Here is a 20,852-nt window from a genome sequence, read left to right as displayed (position 1 = left end):
ACTGAGTCACTGTTTCCTTCAGCATGACTATGTCCAGGGCAGAATAGGACACAAACATGTACATATACTATGGTTTCATTCTTTGTCCTTCCAAAGGTGGCAATTTATATTATTGCATGTCAAATAAATATTATACTAGGGGAACAGTATATTAAAAAATATAATAAATTTCATATACTTTGAAAAAAATAAAATGATTTTATTTTTTGCATGACCACACAAGCTGCTATGTCTTGTGTCATTATGTCTTGTAGGAAGTTGGATTTATAGCAATTAAACCAATGAACAAGAGAACTCTTTGTATAGCAGAAGAAAGTATCTTAATTGTTATTGAAAGGTCCTGAAAAGATATCTAAAGGCAATAGGACAAAATTAAGACTGTGTTGATTGGCCTACTTAGGCTTCAAACTTTACTTATGAGAGAATATACCAGCCACAGTGATGTGCACAAGTCTTTCTGTTTCACAGCTAAAAATGTGCATCAGTGCATTTTAAGTACTTTAATTCCTAGATAGACATATAATCCAATGGATTAGACATCTGAACTGTTTAGAAATTTTCTGTTTATTCCATTCTCTTTCTCTAGTGAGTTTCCTTTACAGCTTCCTGCCTCTTGCATTCCTGTTTGTTCAGGTTAGTGTCAGTAGAAAAACAAATTCTGTAAGAAGGATTTTTTTCTAGAATGCTCTTTGGCCTAATGTTTGGGACACTCTTCAGTGATGTAGGAAATGGGATTTCAGTTCCTTTGTGGTTGAGCAGAATTGAGAATCAGAGAAAGGGAGCTTGTCTTTTATTTTCTGACATCCATCTCAGCTTCCATTGATGACTATAGAGGTTCATCCAATGGATTACAGACAATGAAAATAGAAGGATGGAATTTAGCCTATCCAACAGAGGTACTGGGTCCATTATATATTCCATGGCTTGACCCAGAAACACAATTTAGTTAAATGACTGGCATTTTCTTGGAAATATGAGGAAAATGCAGAAATCCAGTACTTATAATACATTTACTTGATATGCTAGAATTGTCCCTCTCTATCTGCCTGGGTTTTTTTGTTTGGTGGTTTGTGGGATTTTTTTAAGATTATTTTGAACTCTATTTTATGTGAATATAGAAGTCCCAATATGTTGTTTCACAGTCTCCATATTATTTGTGTTGCTTTGAAAAGATCCCTGACTCAACTATTGCCACCAACTCTACCCCAATATTCATTGAAATAGTGCTTCCTAGTAGAGGGATTTCCCACCAGAGCAGTTTGTCAGTGCAGTTGTTCATCATTATGTACAGTCAGCTACTCTGCGGCCTTCATCTTTTACATAAAAGGAAATGTTACGTGATTCTCCCCCTCAGAAACAGCACTAAAAATCAATGAACTCTTTGTGCCATCCATAAGTTCTTTATGAATATGTGAACATGAATCATGAAGAATTTCGATTTTATTTTTAAAAATTATGGAATTTTCCTATACAAAATCAAATTAAATATACCCATTGAAATAAGTCAGCATTTAAACTTTGAATTGCCCTTAAGCTTTAAGTGGATGCGTATTCATTTCTAAGAAAATGTTGCTTCTCCTTAATTGAAATAAAATTTTAAGCACATTGAAGAAGGAATCTTCAGTTTACACTCTCATTTTCACACCTATTTTCCATTTTTATTGCATAAAACTTTTATGTTTTAAGCATGACTTTCAAATTTGATTCATGAGTATTTATTATTCATCTCAGCTTTTGGACAATATTCTTACTCCAAACAGTTTTTAGTAATTTACTGTTGTGATAATTGAGAAAAAAATGACACAATATAGTAAAATAATCAAATAAATTACTTGGAAACTGAAAATGGTTCTTTGGGCTGTGATATGAAAAAAATTGCAAGATTAGAGTAACATCTAAAATGGATGTATAGATATTACTTCCCACCCACCCCCTAGAATATTTTACATAAAGAGATCTTCCACTGATTGTCCTAATACATAAGATGCCTTCATAACCATATCAAAACATTCTGGATGTCTAAGTCAAATAAACTGCATGATTTTGTATAAACATTGTGGGTAAAATCCTGACCTGACAGAAAACAACAAAATGTTTCTGTGTACTAAATAAAACCTACTTAAAATCTACTGAAGTTAGATTTACTTAGTATCTACTGAAATAGTGTTACTGCTACTATTACTAATGCTATTATAGTATTACTTAAATTGTAGTATTTTGGTGCTAGGTACACAGATTTCCATTATCACAGAAAATTGAATTTGATATCTCAAAGATGCACAATTTCATGCACAACACATTCTAGCTAGTGGCAGGAAAGCAATTGCTATTTCTCACAAACACTAAGCATCATTAAATTCTACTGATCTTCAGAAATGTAAGTGCTGTGAATGTTATTTTCATATTTTTTGTGAGATTTGAAAGTGCAGTTCTTTTTTGTGTATAAACTTTATATACTTTGCTGTATGCATTCCTCTAATTTAAATTCAGTCAGAGATTCATGCTTTAGATGATCTTTTTTCCAAGACCAAAATTCTACTTTCTTTTTGTGGTTTGTATCCTTCTATGTAAAACTTTGACTCACAATATTATTAGGGATGACAGACAATATCATGTTTCATAGTTATTACAGAACTGATTGAGAATCTTCTGGAAAAGTGGAGGGACTAATTTTTTCTTCCTCAGTTTCTCTAAGCAGGAATTTTTGGTTGGCTTTTGTTTTGGAGGGTGTGCTTTTCATTTGTGAGGGTTTTTTTGTTTGTGGTTCAGGGTTTTTTTGTGCCTGTTTTGGTTAGTTGGTTATAGGTTTTTTTGGGGGGGGTTGTGGGTTTTTTTATAATTATTTTATTTTTTGGTATTTTTGGGTGTTTTTTTTTTTTTTTCCTTTGTGATTTGAGTGGGGGGTTTTGGGGGGCTAGTGTTGTTTTTTTTTGGGGGGAGGGAGTGTTTTTTTTTTTTTCTGTTATCCATGTAAGTAGGCTGAATATATGCTAAGGAATGTGGCTAACCTTTGGAGGTGTCAGATACTTGTGGTCCCTTTAGGTAGCACTTGCCTTTAGGATTAATAACATTTTGTTCCTGTGAGACTTTACAGAAATGATATCTAGCCCTGTAAGTAAATGGACAGCTACAGAGCATTAGGATTTCTTTCTCCTAAAATTTTATTTTAGATAGGCAGTCAAAGGGTAATGAAAGGAGGATAGAAGAGGTACATGGTAAAAGGACTAGTGGATGATAATTTATCTGAAGAGAAGTCATTCTTAGGAGGGTATTCTAGTGGAAAGAAGTAAGAAATGGACAAAAGATGATAGCTGAAGTGAATGTGCCAAAGTAAGGACAGCTAAGAAAAATGAAAATGGGGCAGAAAATTTACAAAAATACGAAGAAATCTCATTCAAATACTGCTCATAATTTACATCCCCAAATTTGGTTTCTACATACCTGCATCTACTAGTCTTTGCTCTTTATTGTTGTCGCTCTCCTGGAACAAGCATAGGATCAAGGACAATGTCATTTGATGTCTTTATATCTAGGGAGAGTTTTAGTTGCTTGCCTCAAGAGAATGTCAGTGGGAGGAGAGTCTGTAGGCAGTGCAGCCTTTGGTTTGGTTGCTTGTGCTCTGACCAGTTTCAGCTAGTCCTTTTCTTCAGTCTTTTGTCTCTGTGCAGTGTCTTTTTTGTAGACCTACCAATTGTTATCATGCCTAAATACCATAGGAATGTAATGGAATAACATAACATGGAAAGGTGAGCTAGCTATTGCATGTTGCCAAACCAAGTGAAAAAACAAAGTGTATTTCTCTTTGATACAGATGTCTTACCAATTTTTTCAGTGTTATATTAAATCTTTGCTATTTAGATGTTTCTAAAACATGGCTTCCACTAAAACTCAGTACTGCTTGCTTATAACAATACTTGACAAAGGAAGAAAGAACAAGACACTATTTTGTAAACACATTACAAAAGAACAAGAGATGAAGCAAGATAAATCACACGGAATCACACAGAATTTGCTGAGTTTGAAGGGGCCCACAAGGATCATGGAGTTCCACTACTGGCCCTGCACAGGGCCACCCCAAAAATCACGCCGTGTGCCCAAGTATGTCACCAAACGCATTTTGAACTCTGTCAGGCTTGGTGCTGTGACCACTTCCCTGAGGAGCCTTTTCCAGTGCCCCACCACTGTCTGAGTGAAGAACCTTTTTCTAATGTCCAGTCTAAACCTTCCTAGACACAGCATCAGTCCATCCCCACAGGTCCTGTCACTGATTGCCACAGAAAAGAGATCAGTGTCTGCCCCTCTGTTTCCCCTCACAAGGAAGCTGTAACTGCAGCGAGGTGTCCTCTCAGTCTCCTCTTTTCCAGGCTGAACAGACCAAGTGACCTCAGCTGCTCTTCATATGCCTTCCCTTTGAGGTCTTTCACTATCCTCATTGCCCTCCTTTGGGCAGTCTCCAATAGTTTAATGTCTTCCTTTTATTGTGGCACCCAAAACTGCCCCCAGCACTGGAGGTGAGGCCGTGCCGGTGCAGAGCTGAGGGGATGATCCTGTCCCTTGCTCAGCTGGCCATGCTCGGCCTGATGCCCCCAGGACAGGGTTGGCTCTCCTGGCTGCCAGGGTACTACTGACTCACGTTCAGCTTTCTGTGTAACAGAACCCCCAGGTGCCTTTCTGCAGCCCTGGTCTCCAGCAACTCATTTCCCAGTCTGTACATCCATGGTTGCCCCATCCCAAGTGCACAGTCCAGCACGTCCCTTGTTGAACTTTTTATGGTTAGTGATTCCCCAGCTCTCTAATCTGTTGAGGTCTCTCTGCAGGGCCTCTCTCCCTGCCTTTGAGGGAGTCAACACCTCCTCCCAGTATTGGATTGTCTGTGAATTTAGTATCCCTTCCAGTCCTGCATCCAAGTCATGAAGATGAAGAACACAGGGCTGAGGATGGAGTCCTGTGGAACCCCGGTAGTGACAGGTCACTGGTCTGAGATCAGCCCATTTACTGTAACACTTTGTGCCCTACCTGTGGGCCAGTTGCTCACTTTCCTGGTTTAGGGCAAATTTGGGAGAAATCCTCTGAATAGGGTCCCTCTGGGAAGCAGACTCAAACAGCCCCTCCCCCAACCAGTCTGGGAAAGAACTTCCTTGGAGAAAAGTGGAAAAAAACTATTTATTTAACAAACAAAGTACCCACAAGCCTAAAAAATGAATAGTGTGAAACAATAAAACCTTTTGTTGCTCTGATGTGAGATGGTAAACTGAGAAAGTCCCTGCTGTGGGTAGCTTAGCTTGCTCAGTCTCTTATCAGTCCCTCCGGAGGCCCAGGCCCTGGGGGGCCGCAGGTGCCAACTCTCAGTGCTCCTCTGGGTTTTTCAGTCTGGAGCAGGTTTAAACAGTGCCAAGAGAAAAAACAGTCCAGAAATCTTTTCTGCCTTAGCTTGCTAAAACTAACTAAAAGCAAAGAGACCTCTGTCCTGCTGCTGTCCATGCCTCAGACAAACACACTCTGGAGAAGGAACGTGTAGGAGTGAACAGTTTCTCCAAAACAAACTGTGTGCTGCTTCTTTCTCCCCCTTCACTCGTGGAAGTACTCTTAAAGGTACAGAATTTAACATACAGCATAAACAGAACAGACGACTGGGGATACGAGCATCATAAAGTCACCCTGGGACATTCACCCATAGCATGATGTGTTTATTGAGAAAGGGAAAGATACAAATTGTTTGTTCTTGTTTGTTCGTATAACAGTAAGATATGAACTTTCTTTTTTTTTTTTTTTCCACTAATGAATGATTTAATAAATATAAGTCCTTCTCATGTAATTTTTCTTCTCTGTTTCAAGGACTCTCTTTGTTTCTTTGTAGAGTTACAAGTAATTAATTTTTACAAGAAATCAAGTGCACATTTAAAGAACCTGAAAGCTTTGCTATTTCTCTTATTTGCATCCATTTATTCAGAAAAATATATAATAATTAATATTTTATGGGAGGCTTCTAAGAGTCTCCTGTAGAAAAATGGTTTTAGAAAGATAATGTGAAAATACAACAGTATCTCTCCCACCATGTTTTTTAAAAGTCCTGTGAATTTTACATTCTTTAATATTTGATGTACTCTAGGTTTGTTTAACAATTTCACTCTGAGAGCACAGTACTACAATGAATCAGAGGGCATTGGTAATGTTTTGTTTTCTTTGGAAGTCAGTCAAATATAGAAATAATCCTACCATGAGTATTTGTTAGGGATTAAGTAGCAAATAAAGTGGGAATTGAAATAAACATTTTTACCAGAGAAAATAAGTACAGCAAGGACAAAATTACTTCTAAGATTAAAGACCTCTAATAGTGGATATGAAATAGACATCCAAATGTCATTATTGTTAAGTGTGTGTATTACTAGTGTTAGTTGTAGCTCGAAGAAGAAATGCTGCTGATAATGACCTGTGTAGATAGAGTTAATAATTTTCTAGCATTGAGCACAGTATATTTACCAACAATCTCAGAAAATCATCCATTTCTCACAGTAAAATTTATTTCCAGGTTTGAAATGCATGAACAATGGGTTTTGGACAAATTTGTATTCTGGTCTTCATAAGTGAGACAACTTGTGTCGATATAAGGGTAATTCTGAAGTGAAGGTAAAAAACACAACAACTATAAAGGAATAGCCCCACTCTGATTTCAGGGTAATAGGTCTGCAGAGGGAGCTATCTTGAAAGAGACACTGAAGAGTTCTTTATAACCAACACCCTGTCAATCTTTGTGCAGGCATATTTAGCTTCTTGCTTCTTAGCTATTTAGATGATACAAACAACTTCAATTTTCCGCAAGATTTTTTTTTTTTGCTTGCATTTGTTCTTTTCTTCTTTTTCCACCCATCATATGGACACTCACCAATTCCTTCAAACATAGTCATGATGATAAGAAAACAGTATCTTTTTATAGCAGTAATTGTATAGCATGCTACTCTACCACTTGTTTTCTTGTGTAGCAGACAGGAATGTGGAAGGGTACATCATTCAAAATGTATTGAGATAGATAGATAGATAGATAGATAGATAGATAGATAGATAGATAGATAGATGGATAGATAGATACACATACATATAAATTACAGCTGCCAATCCTTCAACTGTACTGTCCAGTGCAGGAGTTTGTGAGAGTTCTGATAATACTGTATAAAACTCATTGTATAAATTCTACATTTCTAACTGCAGATGCTCATACAGCACTCGTGTATTTTCACTCTACTGTTCACTTCAGAAATTTTGAACATCTAGTAGTAATCCCTTGCTGTTAACTGCAGCACAGAAGAAGTAAAACAAAGGCTAATAACTCTTATTCCATCTAAAAAAAATAGGCAGAGCTTTCATTAGGCAGTCTCCATTGACTGACTGCAAGAAAAAGCTAGATGATAAGATTCCCTAAGGTTCTTAACCTTAGTAAAGTTAGATGAAAAGGAATTCTATTCTTTAAATCTTCCCTGAAGTCTCTAAGTTTGGTTAAGCTCTTATAATACCTTAATACCTTCGTTTGAGCTTAGGTAGACACATCATTTTCATCACTCTGAGCATTTTAAGGCCCACTGTAGAGAAGGGAACTCAGCTCTGTGTCCTCATTGTTTGCTGCTCTGTGAATGTTCAGACAGTATGCATAGAAAAGTCATAGGCAGAAGAGGATGGTAAAAATCTGAAAAAAAGGGACAACAATTAAAGACATAAATTTTCCAATCTGATTTTCACTTTCTATATTAAAAATACTGGAAATAAAACAAAAAGTACTCCCCAAAATGACTGAGAACACATAAAAACTGTATAAAAAGTTTGAACTAAATAATATTTTTCAATATTCAAGGCAAGAAATTACTTTTCCAGCCTTTATGGGGCTTTGAACTGATAATTTGATGAATGACGTTTAGCTTTTTTGACTCCTGTATCTTCTGTTGATGGCTGAAGAGACATTTAAAATATTAATGCCATAGAACAGTCTGTTAAAGCTCTAATATCATCTTTTAATGGAATACTCCTGTGCTAATAATATGATAACTTTATCGATAGATACTTCTGTGTAGTCCCCATGCATAGTTCATATTACTAGTATTTGTGGTCCTTAATTTTTTTTATTTACAATTTTAAATTTGTTTTAAGGAAGTTTATCCTGAGTGAAAACTACTGCATCTGTTATTTTGTTTATTTTATCCAAGTCTTCTTGAGTCAATGGGCATCTTTGTAGGGACTTGCATGGATGTGGGATTTATGCCGTTGAAGAGCACCCTTTCAGTGAAGTTTGAGAGAATAGGCTCACTTCCAAAGATTTGCAGACTTATGCTTGATCTTGGATTTATTCACAAATGGATATAAGGATCCAAAATTTACTTTTGTTGTGTTGCACAGTTATGTTCCATTGCTTTTTCTGTAGTAGAGGGATGGTTAGGGTTTCACAAATTGCTCAGCTTATCAGTCTGAAGTCTAGGGACTCAATTTAAAGCAGGTAAGTATTAATATTAATGGCTAACTGCTATTTTTGAAATCCCTATTCAGCTACTGCCTAATCCTTTAAGAAGCAAAATCTCTTTCAGTTCTCAATAAAAGCTATTCTCAGAGAGGGTTTTCTAGATCATTTTAGCAACACTCAGAAACTAGCCTTTGATGAGAATAGCTAGGAGGGAGAGAAAGAAAGGGACATGAAAAAACACACATGAAAGGCCACCAAAAGTTGTCCAATAGCAGTGCCTATTGCCTCAAAGTCCAGTTTATAGTATCCCATCTATTCTTTACTTCTGCATCCTTTTGAGAGCAAAAGCAAATGAAATCAGGATGATTAAAATGATACATTTTGTAATTTAAGTGATGTTTTAATACTGCTGTGGGTGAGAGGAAATTCTTCCATGTTCTCCTCTTTGCCCATAACTCAGATCTGGAATTAAGTATTGTTGCTTACCACTCATGAGGAGTAGTTTTGCAAGAATTTTTCCTTGGAAATTTGAGGGATGTAGTCCTCATCGGTAATGGGATCTGTGCAAAACCCTCAACGTGTCATTAATAATAATACTTTTGCATGATTTATTTATAGTTATTTCTCTTGTCAGAGTTTGCTTTCAAATTGTTGATTTTATGCTGACCTTTCCATTGACTCCCTTTCTGTTTAGGGCTGACCAAGGCAATTTAGTAATATTTCAAATGTCTTTATGTCAAATGTAAAATACATCTTATGTAAGAGATAATATATATATACATACATATAGATATATGCACACACACACACACATACACACATATATACATATATATAGGTATTCTGCATTGTTACATTATGATTGCAGTATTTTTTTTTTGAATTTTCATTTAATACTAACATTACTTTTTATGAACTTTCAAGTTTGGATCATTTTCTCAGGAATAATTCTCATTCTTTAGCTCCTGTGATCTCATTTACTTACCTGTGAAACTTTTTAGACTGAAAATGTTTACTCTGAAAGGAATCTTGTCCTGTGGTGCTTCTCCTGAGGTCTGATAGATTTGGTTACTGCTGGAAGAGCCATTTGTTAACCCTCCTTTGGTCTGATAAACAGGCTGCCATCTGGGGGAGATGTTCTTCCTGTAACATACATGTGATTGCAACTTGCAAAGATAGTTCCACTTCATTTAGCTTTAGACTAATCAGGGAAATAACTAATAGAAAAAAATCTTGTCTAGAGAAAAGTGTATCGCACTCTGGGATTTTCAGATAAAACCTGTTTTCCTCACAGATGGTAAACATTAAATTTACAGCTACTGGATTTTGCACTTGGGAAATGGCTCCTACAGGACATGCAGTCTGATTTTACAAACATTTAAGAACATGATGAGGAGTCATTGGTTTCAGAAGACCTAATTGTATGTGCAAAGCTCTCCTTTTTTCGTAAGAATTTGAAAGACTGGAATTAGAGCAGGTTTTCTGCCTTAAAAACAAAGAAACAAACAAAAAACCAAACAAGTTATTGTAGTTATTTTATACTAAAAAGGTGAAGGTAATCCTTAATTTCATCATTTTATTTTGTTTCACACAGGAGGCCTATTAATAATGCATCTGTTATTTGTTTTGTGCTCTGTTTTATTTTATTTGCTTTATATTCTTGTGACAATGTACTTTTCACAAACATTTTGAGACATTATTAAGTAGACAAAATCAAGTAAGTTCTGCTATGAAGTGCCCAGCTTAAAAATTGTGATAGATTAATCTGTGCTGTTGCCTTGGAATTAATTAACCAGACACTGAAAATGCTGGTTAATTTTTTTTTCTCTGTTCTTCATTCCATGACGTCTCTAAATCCCTTTTTTCTTTGAAAGAGTTGAAATCTAGTTTAACATACAGATTTGGACCGTACTTTTTTCAATGATTTACGTTTGTGTTCTAGCTGTCTTTATAATTGTGCCTTGTGTAAATTAAATTATTTTTATGTTTTAAGTTCTGTTTCTTAAAAAATTTACTAGCAAACGGTAAATTTCTCTGTAGAATATTTTTGTCTGCCTCAGTGATAGGAGGAACATATAAATATGAACATGCATAGCATTTCAATAAAATATTTATTAATTCCAGTATATTCATGGCTCAGTAGTAACATAGAATGTGTTACAGTGCTTCTACTAATAAATTTACTGATTTGAAAGGAATATGGACTCCTATTCCCCTCCCCCAATCACCCTGAAATGCATTAAAATCTTGGTCTATGAATTTTTATTTCTCAAGACAAGATTCATATTTCATAAAAATTGAGTCATCATTAGAAGAAAGTAATCCTCAACTACATTTGTTGGAAACCCAGAGTCCCTGTAAAAGACACCAGGAAAACTGTGTTAGTTGTAGTATGCATTCACAGGAAATTGTAGGCAAGGCTAATATCCACTTTGTTGTGAAACCTAAAATTTTCATTCTAGATGGAATTACTGGGGGTTTTGTTGCTGTAGTGAAAAGACAGCATCTCTCAGAGATTTTGAGAGAAGCACAATTTCTTATAGAACTGTCGATTTAGTGGCATAATGTAAGGCAGCTGAACTGCCATCCTAAAAAAAAGGCAAGATTAATGGATAAACTATTCAGTTTTGTTCTATAGGTGATTAGAAGTTGCCACATGAAAATCACCATTCTGTAGACCAACAGCAGTAACTATTCACAACATTATGATCATCTGCCTCTGTTTCTAGAAGTGAAACTGAATACATTCCAGTGACCTGCCTGTGGTATGCTTGATAGTAGAAGGGAAGGAAAATTTTGTGAGAAAAAGTATCACTTAAAAATGAAATAGTTGCATATTAATAGAAAAATGGAATGAAAAGAATTATTTGTAAGAAAAGAAGCTTCAATCTATGTATGAAATTGAAATACTTAATGAAAGTATGAGGGATTTCTTATGCTATTACTTTGCTTAGTGCTGGCAGTCTAATTCTCACTCTAAGGATATTCTCCAGTAACTGATGCTGGTGAGTTCATAGTTACCTATAGCATTCAGTAGTTGTACATAGGGGTTTATATGTAATTTTTTATGGGTTGCAGGAATGTAAAATTAATCCTCTCTTGGTCCTAGACTAGAATATAAATTTTCCTTCTTTATTGGTGGATTGAAACATGATCTGTGTGTGTTGAAAATGTGATAGTATAGTCATAACATTTTCAAAGTTGCCTTTCAGTAGGCAGAGGTGTGTTTTTGAAATAAAATAATTCCTCACATAAATTTTATGCTACTAGATCTGTTCTTAGAAGGGTTGTATCAACATTATGTGCTTACCTTTAAATTAAAGTATCAACAGTACTTGCTTTTTTGAAAAAAACCTTCCATGTTTATATCTCATTTGAATTTGTTTCAGTTTAGCTTACTGCCTTTTTGTTGTTCTTTTTGAGACTTTTCCTTGCAAAGTCAGTGAGTTTTTGTGATCATAAAGGTTTTTTTTGCATTGAAATTCAGTTCTATCTCAATTTTTTTTTTCAAAACCTCCACAAACTTGGATTCCAAAATCTAAAGAATGGAATTTCATTATGTGTGTTTGCCTTAAATGCAGTTGATACTGGTTACCCTTAAAATTAAAGAGACACCTAGAGATCTATCTCATCTCTCTATATTGACAATATTTGAAACTAAGAGAGATGAATCCTATTGCTTTTTTCTGTTCTTCTAAGATTCTGCATTTTTTCACTCATGCTTCATTCACACTGTTGCTCTCTTAAAATAAAAACCTCAGAATGGATTACAGTGTTCTTCATAGGGATGAAGTAGTCTCTTTTCGTACGAAATGCTTCCTCCTTAAATATCTAAAGATATCATCAGTTTATCACACTGGAATCTTCTTTTCAGTTGCTCTAAAAAGCCCCCAGCCTCTTGGGACTTTTCTAGTCATTGATTTGTAGGTTACTGCCCATTGCTGCTCTCACATTCACATGCATTCCAAAGCTGTAGCTTCGATTCAATGCTCCTGTATAAATCTATGCTTTGCTCTGGATAAAGAATTTTTGTATGAAGGAAAAAGAGAAGAATACTAAGTGTATTTGTAGCTTGCTGCCTGGGAATTTTTTTATCCCCTTTAGATCAGTCATCTGTAAGATTCATCATCTGTGATTTTCTGTTTACTTTCATTGATGAAAACATTTGGTTTGCAACATGCTGAATTAGGACTGGAGGCCATATTCTTCTTTATTCTACTATTAATTCTGAAAGTGGTTTTCTCTGTTTCTTGGGTTTTCAGTTTCTCTATTCCAGTTTCTTCATTTGCAAAATAAGGATAATTGTATTTTCTTTCTTTCAGAGGCAGGGCACCAATAAAATACCATGACATGAAACCAAACCAAACCAAACAAATGAAAAATAAACAGATAAACACAAAAACCAATCAAACAAACAATTTTAAAAAAAATTGTGACAGATAAGAGGTGAAAAGAAAGCAGGGGGAGATAATAGTAATCATATCACAGGAATTTCTCTGTGACCCACAGTCAGAAGAGGCTAGTTTGACTAGAGAGCATTTATACACAGCTGTATGTCTTTGCCACAACTTTTCCATCAGTTCCTTTTCCAGAAGAGCAAAACAGTAGGGATTCATGCACTTGTACTTATTGCAACCTTAATTATCTGAGCAATAACAAAAGAAACACTGGCACAGCCTTCTGGTAATTTAAGAAAAGTCCCTTGATATTAATCTGTCAGAAAAAAAAAGTAGGTGTTTGTTTGTTTGTTTGTTTGTTTGTTTGTTTTTAACCCATTTTCATACAATCTATTTTGCTTGATATGAAATGAGTCTTAGGTCCTAAAATTTGGTGTAAATAGGATTTTTTTTACATCCAAACAATGAAGTTAGAAAGTTGTGAGCCTGGAAGTACAAGGCAACTTAACACTTTCAGATTTCTATCCCTCTGTGTAGCTCAAAGCTTCTGTTAAATGGAATGGATATTACCTAAAGTTTAAGACTCTAGAAGCAATAGTAATGAAAGCTCTAACAAGGAAGTAAAAATTCTCAAATCATCCTATGAAAATGAAGAGCCTTGCATGCATCTATCTTCTCATTTTAATGAAGATGGTGTAAATTGAGATTTATGCTTTTTAGTGGGTATTTTGAATATGTGTGTGGGTTTTTGGGTTTGTGTGTTCGTGTATGTGTATGTTAAATATTTCAGAACAAGCGAACATTAAAAATATGCTGAAATTCTGTCCAGGAGGTTGGGTATTTTCCTGATTTCTAGTCTTCATTCTCTGATGCTATGCTTGGTATCAAACTGTACAGAAAATGTATCTGCACTGATGTTGTGTCCTTAAAGCTCTGTCTTAGGGGGATATTGATGCAACTAAAAATCTTGGATAAAAATAGAGGAAAAAAAATTTAAAACTGTGAATGGGCTGAATGACCCACTTAGAAACATATTTGGTGACCTGCCATGAAATAGTTAGGGAATGAAAAAGGCACCATAAAAAAAATCTGCTTCCTGTTGGGAGCCCTGAAATCTTCAGTAAGAATATTGGTACAAAGACTTGTTGTCACAAAAAGACAAATAGTGCTTGTGTGTCATTGCTTTGATTCCAAAGTAGCATGCAGACAAAATTGTGTCTGTTCATAATGCAACAAATTCAGTAAATGGTGGCAAACAACTCACCAGCTTACATAAAAGAACACACTATCCAAGCTACATTTAAGTTTCGTTAATTGTTAGGTAAAAATACCAATTACCACTACCTGTTTTACTTCTATTCATGTATTCTGTACATATTTGCATTGCAAAAGCAAAGCCCTCTTTATATTACAAAGTGTGTGGATCTAAAATGATCTTTCTCAAAACAGTCTGAAAATAATAATAATAAAATATTCTATAGTAAGCAGCCCTGGAAATCCTTTTTGAAGAGTTTAATTTAGATGTTTGTAGAGATGTTGAGATGTTTATTTGGTAGCACTGCCTATTAGTTACTTGTGTTTGGTTAGATGTTCAACTCAAACACTATCTCTGTGGTCCTCGAGGATGCCTGACTTCATATTTAGGAACTATTTGATGAGAATAAAGTGTTTATTAGTAGGACAGTCAGTGGAGAAAGATAGACAGCTCTGGAGACCATAGGAAAGACTGACTTTTGCTTAGTCAAGTTTTTCCTAATTAAGATAAATCAACCACCCTACAGGAAGCAGACACAGGAAGCAGGGGAGCCTTCCCCTTAGGAGCCAGTAAGGCTTGCATTCAGGAGCAAGCAGTGTGAAGGAACAGCTATTTCTCATCTTACCTTGATAGTATTCATACAAGATGCAGAATCCTATTTTGCAAACTTACTCAGCCTCAAAAAAGATATTCCAATTGAGCATAGAATTTATCTTTCTGGTGAACAGACGTGACTTCAGACAGGCTAGAAAAATCATGGGACCATAAGACAAGGAAGCAAAAGGAAGCTGTGTGCATGAATAATTTAAAACTTTCAGAGAAGGGAAAAAATTGGACCTGAGCAAACAATTTTAGTTTATCTTGTTTAGGTCTCATTTGCATTATTTAAATTCCAGTGGGAAAAAAGAGAACAAAGCAAAACTATGTGACAGCCCAGATAGTAGATTCTGCAACCTTCTCCCATTTAGTAATTTGTTTTTCTTTTTTTGTTTTTCTTTTTTTTTTTTTCTAGCAACAAATACAACTTAGTGGGTTGAAATGTTTGACAAAAGATAGTTTTCTATTTTTCAGCTTGTGCTTAATGAAGACTAAATATACACACACATACACACTATATGTGTATACAAATTCCACTGGAGACCAATATGTAGATGAACGTAGGGAAAAAAAGTACAGTTCAAATTAATAAGAGAATGAAATTAAAATTTCTGCATAATAACCATAAGTTATGAAGTTCTGCAAACATATATGAAATAATATATTAATCCATTCATTTTTACTTTATGATGACCATTTTAAATAAGAACAGTTTTGGAGAAACAGTATTTCTTTAAAATTATAATTTTTAAATAGGAAAATACAACTTCAGATAATTGTATGAGTTGCATAGATAAAAGATGAAACGATGTTTTGCATTATTATATTTACGTCCAAATAAAACCAGACCAGTAAGTAAAGCTAGAAATGTTGATTGCCACAGTTCATTGTCTTCTTTGTGCCAACAATCTAGTGAATGGGTACAAGAATCCATTTAAGAAACAGCTAGTGAAATGCTTTAAATGTAAAAAAAAAAGACTATAAAATCCTGCTGGAGTTGTAGGTATCTTCAGTAAGAATGTTTTTATTGTCACAAGCAATGATAACAAAAAAGGGCAAAGAAGGGTAAAGAAAATGCTAGAATAAAGAATTATTTTCATCTGTGATTGCTTTGTTTGTTCATGTGTATTAGTTATATAAAGTAGCCTTCTGATCTGTATCCAGGCAACACAAAATTGCTCCATTTTAATAGTAAACTATGAACGTAAATAATCATTTTAACAGGCGCATACTGCAAAAGAAATAAATTACTGGTTTACCCTTCTCTAAAAGGCAAAGAAAATGAAAATTGCATTTTTTGAATAATGGGTCAACAATAACGAGATTTACTAAAAACTTTCAACAAAGTACAAGCTTAAATATGAAAAAAGTCCTTTGATTTTGTTTCTAATGGTGTAACTTGAAGAAACTTTTGTTCACAGTGTCCTGGTTTAGGGTAAATTTGGGAGGAAACCTCCAAATGGGCTTCCTCTGGAGAGCAAACTCAAACAGCCCCTCCCCCCCCAGCCGGTCCAGGAAAAGAACCTCTTTGAAGAAAAGTGGAAAAAACTATTTATTTAACAAACAAACTGTCCACAAGCATAAGGAATGAATAATATGAAACAATAAAACTTCTCACTGCTCTGAAGAGAGATGGCAGAACTGGGAGTCCTTGCCAGGAGTTAGCTCAGCTCCCTCCGTCTCTTATCAGTCCCAGTTCCTTCGGCGCTGGAAAATGCCGAGGTCCAGGCCTGGTGGGCCATGGGCACAAGATCCCGGTTCTCCTCTGGGTGTTTTTCAGTCCAGAGCAGATTTAAGGAGTCCCAGTAAAAAGGCAAATAACAGTCTAGGAAGCTTCTTTGCCTCAGCTAGCTAGGCTAACTAAAAGGAAAATAAACCTCTCTCTGGCCACTGTCCATGCATCCAACGAACTCACACAGTCCCGAGGAAGAAGAGAAGATGTGGAGGAGTGAACACTGTTTTTCAAAACAAACTGCGCGCTTCTTCTTTCTTGCTTCACTCTCAGAACCAGTCTTAAAGGTACAGAACACACAGCACACACAGAACAGACGATTGGGGATACAAGCATAACAATCACCCTAGGACACACAGTCACCCTCAATTTTGCTTTTCTTCATTGGGAGAGATAATTTCATTCCTATCAATGCTTTACCTAGACAGATGAGAAACAGTGACTTCTGGAGATCCAAATATGAAAATGAATTCTTAGTGCTTTTTTTTTCACCCTCAGTTCATTTAATACATCACAGCATTGGATTTTATTTCTTGTCAGTATTCTTTAGAAGCAGGATAGAATGAAATGGAAAAAAAATGTTGTGTCTGGTCATTCCTAGATACTCTTTCTTCTGCTGAACATTTATCTAGGGACAGACAACATGCAGAGGAAGTGCTTTTAATGTGGTGAATGTGGGGTTTTTTTGTTAACTCTCAGAGGACTGAGAGTCTTAATTTTGGGATTATATGCTTGAATACATGATAATAGACAGAAATATGAAGTACGAAGACATAGAAACCAACCTAAAGAGTTTAGCCAAAACTGCAGAATGTGAATTCCTAGTCCTCAGAACTAGTTTCTAAAGAAATGATTATTTGTATTACATTCACTTGTTGAAAATAATAAATAGAAAACTAGTGGGTTTCTAATAATATTTTGAAACATTCGAAACATGAATATTTAGCAGTGTCTAACTTTCTTTTTTTCCTTCACAAATAACATCTGTTTCATAACCAGAAGAATTCAGGATGGGAACAACAAAGTCCATATACTCAGCATTTACATTTCATAAAATAAGATACATGTGTGCAAATCCAGAAGTAATTTGGGCTTTTCTGTATATTCAATACATCTTTTATAACTGTCTCTCTTAATCTGTTGCTGTGTTAACAAATTTGAAAGCATCCGAATAGTTCTAAGAAATAAATATTTTTGGCTTTATAAAAAATTAAATCAAAGCTTTTCATGCTTCTCAGATACATCTGCTATAAAAAATCATTTCAGAAGATCTGTCTTTTTCTCAATGGAGTAACCAAAGTAAAGTCTGGATACAGTTATATTACCAGCTTATAAAATTCATTCATTTTTTCTTCTGCTGCAGATTGATTTCTTTTCAACATTTATGCCTTCTGCTGTTGGTTGATAATTATCATATTCTTACAATTACTTTGCTAGAATTTGAGCCCTGAAACCTCTTATCTTTCCTTTTTTATAGAGGATCGCTGTTGCCTTCAAACACATTGAGGGTCATTTGTAGTAGAAATTAGCAAAAATACACAATTTTTTAGTAATGATGTATTGAGTGCAGGTGAATCAAGAGTGTTTGGTGCTCTAATGCATGTCAGGAGAACTGGAGCATGTCAGGAGCTAAAGCCAGGAGAACTGGACTGATTGCATAGGTATTAGATTCATGCTGAAGATTTTGATAGCATGTTTCATTTTCTTAAAAGAAGGGGAAATCAGCAAAGCACGTGAACTGCTGTCACAACTTTGCTCAGCCCTGACAGACAGCAGCAGTTTGTCCAGCCATCCCTTTGACGTCCACTGCTCCCAAGTGGGATCTCTGTAATTTCCATCTTTCTTGTACTTTCTTTAGAGAGAAGTAACTGATCACATCCTTCCCTGCTCTTTCAACACCACCTTGCTGGATTGGAAGATGAGTCCTGTCTGACACCCTCCTGTGGGTGCCTCCCTTGCACCCCTGGTGGCACATATGAGGAGGAGATGAGGTGGTGCTTGTCACGCCCTTTAGGATTAGTCCTATTAAACTTTTCTTGTCTTGTGAAGAGTGATTACTTAGTGGCTGATTAGGGCAAAACTGTGACTCAATGTTTTAATTTGGCTTCTAGAAAAGGTGGTGGGTTTGTTTTTTTCTTTCTCTCCTGCCACCATCTGTAACAGAAAATTTTCTGGAGACTAATTTTCCTTTACAAAAGTTTGTAAGTTTGCCTCTGTGAGTAGGATCGTCCTACAATTCATATCTCTGTCTGAGAGGCCAAATTATTGATAATGTTGTGAGTATTTTCTAGCAACTGATAAAGGACTGAGTTACCTTGCTTTTGAAATGTGTTGTTTTGAGTACGACAGCAGTGAGCATTGGGGAGACGAGGTGGAGAGTATCCCTGAAAATCATATCTGACATTTGAGAATTGTCACTTCATAATTTCCAGTGGTCTCTCAGAAATCACCAAAATTGAATCCATTCTGGAGAAAAAATTAAAACTAGAGCATAATTTGGAGATATTTCGAAATCCCAAAAATATTTTAAAGATAATTCTGTCTTAGTCACTCTATTCAAGTATTCTTCAAGTTTTCCCATATGGTCTGCAAATCACTACATGGATTTGTAAACATAAACAGTGTAATAACTAAAACCATCACTATTAGCTGGACAAAGTAAGTGTATCCAGAGGTTCATAAAAAAACTCCAAACAAATAAAAAGGAGAATAATAATTCATTACTGATAACCCTTATAATGGTTTAGTTCTATAAAACATGAATTATTAATCAGAGAAGTGCAGAGGAAAGCACCAAAACCCAAACTCAAGAACAAATATGTTAGTGAAGAAAATCCCACATTACCTGGAACATTAAATTAAACAAATCTAATCAACATTTCCTTTTCTAAATTACGAATGTAATAATTGAAAATCTAATTCCTCCCTAAGGCCCATAAATAATTCTATTAGGAAGCCGTTATATACCACTTAAGGAAGTTTGTGTGGTGCCTATGAAATCATAGCTATTGTACCACAAACTCAGTTACCAACAAGTGTCTCATCAAAATGTCCAAAATTGAAATGTTGGTTCTTTCACCTTATTTTACAGGATTAGTTTTAACTCCCTTGTTATTACAACTTTTAAAATCAAATTACATCCCTAATGACATGAATAATAGCATACAAACAGAAAAATACTGCCAGATAATAAAAAGTGAACAATGAGTAAGACAGTCTCCCATCAGGACCACATTTCATAGAATAGTGGTCATTTCCACCTGCTAATTTATTTTAATGGCTATATTGTTATTTATGTATTCTTTTTTAGGTTTGTGATTTATGCATATAGAGTGTTACTGAGGATAAGCCTAACTGAAAGCCTTGCAAAAATCTTCAATTGACTAAGAACTGCAAAGTCAAATCTTTTAAATCATCAGATTTTGGCCAAATCTGGTACATAATAGAAGTAATATTTTATCTGTTATGATAAATTTTATAGGACAAGACTGATCATGACCTTCCAAATTTATTCAGAGCTTTGTAGAAAGCATATGATATAATGTCCTAAAACAATCAAGCAACTGCATGTTTTCATTGATTGGAGCATAACACATTATTAATCTTCAATATTTTTTTTTCCAAGTTGAAGGAATGTCTCAGATTACAAAGAAAAAAACCCTGTCCAATTTATGACTCCACTTTATCAAAGTCTTCTGGCAAACATCATAGTTACAGATGTTTTGTTCCAGATTTCTCTAGAATTGCTTTAACTTAGAATAGTCTAAGTATTCTTTAAAATATTCTGATCTCTGTTTAAATGATTGGATCACTGAGGCTATGAAAGCAATAAAAAGGGGGTTATTTATAGCTGAGAAGAGGAGGCAAAACCCCAGTGAGGTAACTCATTATGTCTTGCAGCAGAAAATGGTGCATACGAGGGTGAGAATTGTCCATGGAACAGAAGCAAGTGAGACCGCTGCTAATGATCATTTGTTAAGTACCACACTTTTCCCTGTGGTCAGTCCTGGCAGAAGTCTGCTCTCTGAAATCACATTTCCTTTTCTAACTGGTTCATGATGTCGGGCAACCTGGTAGGCATAATAAATGCTAAATGCTGCATTTTTGCATTTTCCTAATTTTTTCATCCCACCTGGAGTGGGAAACAGTCCCCCAGCTTGGGGGTTGGAAGGGAGGGAGAGAGAGAGGGAATGGCACAAAGCAGTGGAGGAACATTCACAGTAGAAATTTAGACTTTCAGCCAACTATCAAATTGATTTGATATACATTGGGCCCATGGGGCCAAAATACAGAGATAAAAAAAAAACTTTTCATGCAGTGATGTAATATTGGGTATTACTGTGTCCAAAATGTCAAAGGAAAGTTGCGTATTTTTTTTTAAATAATTTAAAAAGAATGAGAATGTAGGTCCTATAAATTTAAAAAATG

The 20,852-nt window shown here is 35.3% G+C and overlaps 1 protein-coding gene and 1 long non-coding RNA gene across 6 annotated transcripts in view; one reads left to right on the top strand and one right to left on the bottom strand.

Moving 5' to 3' along the window:
* NLGN4X (neuroligin 4 X-linked) overlaps positions 1-20,852 on the top strand; it is a 157,103-nt gene that overhangs the window by 119,373 nt on the left and 16,878 nt on the right. The gene's annotated exons all lie outside the window — the stretch shown is intronic.
* On the bottom strand, positions 6,514-16,600 carry LOC136285517 (uncharacterized). The gene is made up of 3 exons (XR_010719479.1): positions 16,311-16,600; positions 9,429-9,586; positions 6,514-7,678 (listed from the first exon to the last, which is right to left on the bottom strand). It is a non-coding gene; the product is annotated as an uncharacterized lncRNA (long non-coding RNA).

This window comes from Chamaea fasciata, unplaced genomic scaffold, assembly GCF_029207755.1.
Source record: "Chamaea fasciata isolate MVZ Bird 193981 ecotype frontalis unplaced genomic scaffold, bChaFas1.0.hap1 SCAF_2, whole genome shotgun sequence".
NCBI classification, from domain to species: Eukaryota; Metazoa; Chordata; class Aves; order Passeriformes; family Sylviidae; genus Chamaea; species Chamaea fasciata.
This window is presented reverse-complemented; position numbering and strand designations above follow the sequence as displayed.